This window comes from Lolium rigidum, chromosome 7 (assembly GCF_022539505.1).
Source record: "Lolium rigidum isolate FL_2022 chromosome 7, APGP_CSIRO_Lrig_0.1, whole genome shotgun sequence".
Classification (NCBI taxonomy): Eukaryota; Viridiplantae; Streptophyta; class Magnoliopsida; order Poales; family Poaceae; genus Lolium; species Lolium rigidum.
The window spans coordinates 5,603,558-5,609,835 of NC_061514.1; positions in this window are offsets into that span (position 1 = coordinate 5,603,558).

The following is a 6,278-nucleotide window of genomic DNA, read 5'->3' on the forward strand; positions in this document are numbered from 1 at the left end:
AAAACAGCAGAAAACAGCAGATCGGCCTTTCGGCATCTCGTCAATAGGTTAGTTCCGGAAAACGCATAATAATGACATATAATGTGTATAAAACATGTAGATATCATCAATAAAGTGGCATGGAACATAAGAAATTATCGATACGTTGGAGACGTATCACCCATCTCCATCGCGGCCCATCTTCTGATTTGGCCAAAATCTGGTGATAACACTGTTCCAATGCCTGGACATGCTGCTTTAGTTCTCGACATGCAGATTGGAGGATACAATATGAGCAAGGTGTTCATGGATGGAGGAAGCGGTCTGAACCTCCTGTTCGCAAGCACAATGAAGGCAATGGGTTTAACGATTGATATGCTAAAATAATCTGATACATGCTTCCATGGCATCATCTCGACCCGACCCGCTTATCCCCTCGGCAAAATATCGCTGGATGTAGTCTTCGACACACCTAGCAATTTCAGGAAGGAGAAACGCGAATGTGAAGTAGTCGATTGGGAGTCACAGTATCACGCCATCCTCGGCAGGTCAGCGTTTGCCAAATTCATGGCGGTACCTCACTATGCATACATGAAGTTGAAGATGCTAGGCAACAACGGGACAACAATAACCATTCACGGAAGTTTTTCTTGTTCTGATAACTGCGATAGGGATTTCCAGAAGATTGCCTCAACGTTTGTCGTTAAGGAAGAGCTCAATGCACTCGACGTTGTTACGGATCACACACATCCTCCAGCCGATAATCGGAATGTAAAATCCGATGAATTTGACGTTGCGAAGGAGGCAAAGAAACAGCAAGTGCATCCCTCTGACCCGAAGAAAACACATCGGCAGATCTTGCTGTCGCATAGAAAGGCGCGCTCATCGAGTTCCTCCGTGAGCGCCGGGAAATATTTGCATAGGAACCATCCGACATGCCAGGTATTCCCAGGGAACTCACTGAGCACGCCCTCAATGTTGACCCTAAAGCTAAACCCGTACAGCAGATGTTACGTCGTTTCTCATAACCAAAAAGAAAAGCTATTGGCGAAGAAGTTAATCGACTCCGCAAGGCTGATTTTATTCGGGAGCTCAAAGAAGCTGAATGGCTAGCTAACCCAGTTATGGTGCCAAAAAAGATACGACAGCTCTTCGTATGTGTATCGATTACACAAGCCTCAACAAGCATTTCCCAAAGGATCATTTCCCGCTGCCTCGCATCGATCAAATAGTCGATTCCACAGCAGGCTGCGATCGTCTCTCCTTCCTCGATGCGTATTCAGGATATAATCAGATCAAGCTCAAGAAAGAAGATCAAGAGTTAACCGCGTTCATAACTCCGCATGGCGTTCATTGTTACAACGTTATGACTTTCAGACTAAAAAATGCGGGTGCAACGTATCAGCGGTGCATGCAAACTTGTCTTGGAGAGCGAATTGGTCGGAATATTGAAGTCTACATCGATGATATTGTGGTTAAAACCAAAATTGCAGCTACCCTCATCGATGATCTGAGAGAAACTTTCGACAATCTCGACTGGTACAAAATAAAATTGAACCCGAAGAAGTGTTTCTTTGGGGTACCAGGAGGCCAAGTACCCGGGTACTTTCTTTCAGTTAGAGGAATAGAGGCCAACCCTTTAAAAATCAAAGCTATCCTCGACATGGAACCGCCAAAGAATTTGCATCAGGTGCAACAGTTGGCAGGACGGTTGGCAGCGCTTAGCAGATTTAATGCAAAATTGGGAGAGAAGGCCTTGCCATTTTATCAGTTGATGAAGAAGTTAGAAAAGTTCGAGTGGACAGCCGAGGCACAACAATCTTTTGATAATCTGAAGATCTTATCAACATCTCCAGTACTCGTAACTCCACAGGAAAAAGAGCCAATGCTTATGTACATAGCTGCAACAGTGCAAGTTTTTAGCACAATATTACTTGTCGAGCGAGCAGAGGCAGGGAAAGTTCATGGTGTACAACGACATGTTTACTATCTCAGCGAGGTACTCACACCAGCAAAGCAGCGGCATCCTCATCACCAGAAGCTGGCGTATGTTTTGTGGAGGACAGCACGCAAGCTACGACATTACTTCGTAGAGCATCCAATTATCGTGGTAACCGAAGCACCATTGAAGAACATACTCACCAACCCAGAGGCTACCAGCAAAGCAGAGATTACCAGATGATCCGACGGAAGCAAAGCGCATCGTGCGCCGGTCTAAGGCCTTTACCATAGTGGATGGTGAACTTTATAAGCGAAGCATTGATACGTCTCCGACGTATCGATAATTTCTTATGTTCCATGCTACTTTATTGATGATATCTACATGTTTTATGCACACTTTATGTCATATTCGTGCATTTTCTGGAACTAACCTATTAACAAGATGCCGAAGTGCCAGCTCTCGTTTTCTCGCTGTTTTTGGTTTCAGAAATCCTAGTAACGAAATATTCTCGGAATTGGACGAAATCAACGCCCGGGTTCCTATTTTGCCCGGAAGCATCCAGTAACACCCGGGAACCGTCAGAGAGGGGCCACGTGGGGCCCACACATGGTGGCGGCGCGGCCAAGGAGCCAGGCGCGCCGCCCTAGTGTCTGGCCCCACCAGACCCCCTCCGAGGCTGCCCTTTCGCCTATATAAGGTCCCTGACCTAAAAACCCCGACGGAATAAGCCACGGTACGCGAAACCTTCCAGAGCCGCCGCCATCGCGAAGCCAAGATCTGGGGGACAGGAGTCTCTGTTCCGGCACGCCGCCGGGACGGGGAAGTGCCCCCGGAAGGCTTCTCCATCGACACCGCTGCCATCTCCACCGCCATCTTCATCAAAGCTGCTGCTCCCATGAAGAGGGAGTAGTTCTCCATTGAGGCTCGGGGCCGTACTGGTAGCTATGTGGTTCATCTCTCTCCTATGTACTTCAATACAATAATCTCATGAGCTGCCTTACATGATTGAGATTCATATGATGATGCTTGTAATCTAGATGTCATTATGCTAGTCAAGTGGGTTTTACTTATGTGATCTCCGGAGACTCCTTGTCCCACGTGTGTAAAGGTGACAGTGTGTGCACCGTGTGGGTCTCTTAGGCTATATTTCACTGAATACTTATTCACCGTTATGAATGGCGTAGTGAAGTGCTTATTCATATCTCTTTATGATTGCAATGTGTTTTGTATCACAATTTATCTATGTGCTACTCTAGTGATGTTATTAAAGTAGTTTTATTCCTCCCGCACGGTGTAATGGTGACAGTGTGTGCATCCGTGTTAGTACTTGGCGTAGGCTATGATTATGATCTCTTGTAGATTATGAAGTTAACTATTGCTATGATGGTATTGATGTGATCTATTCCTCCTACATGGTGTGAAGGTGACAGTGTGCATGCTATGCTAGTACTTGGTTTAGTCGTGTCGATCTTTCATGCACTCTAAGGTTATTTAAATATGAACATTGAATTGTGGACCTTGTTAACTCCGGCATTGAGGGTTCGTGTAATCCTACACAATGTGTTCATAATCCAACAAGAGAGTGTAGAGTATGCATTTATCTATTCTGTTATGTGATCAATGTTGAGAGTGTCCACTAGTGAAAGTCTAGTCCCTAGGCCTTGTTCCTAAATACTGCTGCGTTACTACTGCTTGTTTACTTCCTACAATATTACTACCATCAACTGCACGCCAGCGAGCTATTTTCTGGCGCCGTACTACTGCTCATATTCATTCATACCACTTGTATTTCACTATCTCTTCGCCGAACTAGTGCACCTATTAGGTGTGTTGGGGACACAAGAGACTTCTTGCTTTGTGGTTGCAGTGGTTGCTTGAGAGGGATATCTTTGACCTCTTCCTCCCCGAGTTCGATAAACCTTGGGTGATCCACTTAAGGGAAAACTTGCTCGCTGTTCTACAAACCTCTCGCTCTTGGAGGCCCAACACCGTCTACAAGAATAGAAGCACCCGTAGACATCAAGCTATTTTCTGGCGCCGTTGCCGGGGAGGAAAGGTAAAAGGTACTCACACTCCGGATCTCGGCTACTAAGCTATTTTCCGGCGCCGTTGTAAGTACTCGAAGCTATCTCCTTTAGACTCTGCAATTGCGACATTTGGTTTCTTGTTTACACTAGTTAGGCATAATGGACAACAATGAGCTTCTTATTCTATTTCCTGATTTAAGACATGGATTGTTTGCTGCGAAAATTAAAAAACCTATGAAATCTTATTTGCATGCTGGTAGCAATGATATTAGTATGAACGCTTTGAACACCATTGTTGTTAATGAGATGGAAAATTCTAAGCTTGGGGAAGCTGGTTTTGATGAGCATGATATTTTTAGTCCCCCAAGCATTGAGGAGAAAATTTTCTTTGATGATACTTTGCCTCCCATTTATGATGATTATAATGATAGTAGTCTTTTGTTACCACCTGTTATGGAGGATAAATTTGATTATGATTACAATATACCTCCTATATTTGATAGCTACTTTGTTGAATTTGCTCCCACTACAATTAATAAGAATGACTATGCTTATGTTGGGAGTAGTAATTATTTTATGCATGAGACTCATGATAAGAATGCTTTATGTGATAGTTATATTGTTGAGTTTGCTCATGTTGCTACTGAAAGTTATTATGAGAGAGGAAAATATGGTTGTAAAAATTTTCATGTTACTAAAACACCTCTCTATGTGCTGAAATTTTTGAAGCTACACTTGTTTTATCTTCCTATGCTTGTTACTTTGCTCTTCATGAACTTGTTTATTTACAAGATTCCTATGCATAGGAAGCATGTTAGACTTAAATGTGTTTTGAATTTGCCTCTTGATGCTCTCTTTTGCTTCAACTTCTATTTCTTGCGAGTGCATCATTAAAACCGCCGAGCCCATCTTAATGGCTATAAAGAAAGAACTTCTTGGGAGATAACCCATGTGTTTTTTTACTACAGTATTTTTGTTTTATATTTGTGTCTTGGAAGTTGTTACTACTGTAGCAACCTCTCCTTATCTTAGTTTTGTTGCATTGTTGTGCCAAGTAAAGTCTCTATAGTAAGGTTCATACTAGATTTGGATTACTCGCGAGAGACATATTTCTTTGCTGTCATGAATCTGGGCCTAATTCTTCGTAGGTAACTCAGAAAATTATGCCAATTTACGTGAGTGATCCTCGGATATGTACGCAACTTTCATTAGTTTTGAGTTTTTCCATTTGAGCAAGTCTCGGTGCCATTTTAAAATTCGTCTTTACGAACTGTCTCGTTTTGACAGATTCTGCCTTTTATTTCGCATTGCCTCTTTTGCTATGTTGGATGAATTTCTTTGATCCATTAATGTCCAGTAGCTTTATGCAATGTACAGAAGTGTAAAGAATGATTGTGTCACCTCTGAACATGTAAATTTTTATTGTGCACTAACCCTCTAATGAGTTTGCTTGAAGTTTGGTGTGGAGGAAGTTTTTAAGGGTCAAGAGAGGAGGATGATATACTACGATCAAGAAGAATGAAAAGTCTAAGCTTGGGGATGCCCCGGTGGTTCATCCCTGCATATTTCAAGAAGACTCAAGCATCTAAGCTTGGGGATTCCCAAGGCATCCCCTTCTTCATCGACAAAGTATCAGGTTCCTTCTCTTGAAACTATATTTTTATTCGGTTACATCTTATGTACTTTACTTGGAGCGTCTGTATGTTTTTATTTTTGTTTTGTTTGAATAAGTTCATCCTTGTGTGGGAGAGAGACACGCTCCGCTGGTTCATATGAACACATGTGTTCTTAGCTTTTAATGTTCAAGGGCGAAAGTTGATCGCTTCACTTGTTGTTATATGGTTGGAATTGGAAAATGCTACATGTAGTAATTCTAAAATGTCTTGGATAATGTGATACTTGGCAATTGTTGTGCTCATGTTTAAGCTCTTGCATCATATACTTTGCACCCATTAATGAAGAAATACATAGAGCTTGCTAAAATTTGGTTTGCATATTTGGTCTCTCTAAGGTCTAGATAATTTCTAGTATTGAGTTTTGAACAACAAGGAAGACGGTGTAGAGTCTTATAATGTTTACAATATGTCTTTTATGTGAGTTTTGCTGCACCGGTTCATCCTTGAGTTTGCTTCAAATAACCTTGCTAGCCTAAACCTTGTATCGAGAGGGAATACTTCTCATGCATCCAAAATCCTTGAGCCAACCACTATGCCATTTGTGTCCACCATACCTACCTACTACATGGTATTTCTCCGCCATTCCAAAGTAAATTGCTTGAGTGCTACCTTTAAAATTCCATCATTCGCCTTTGCAATATATAGCTCATGGGA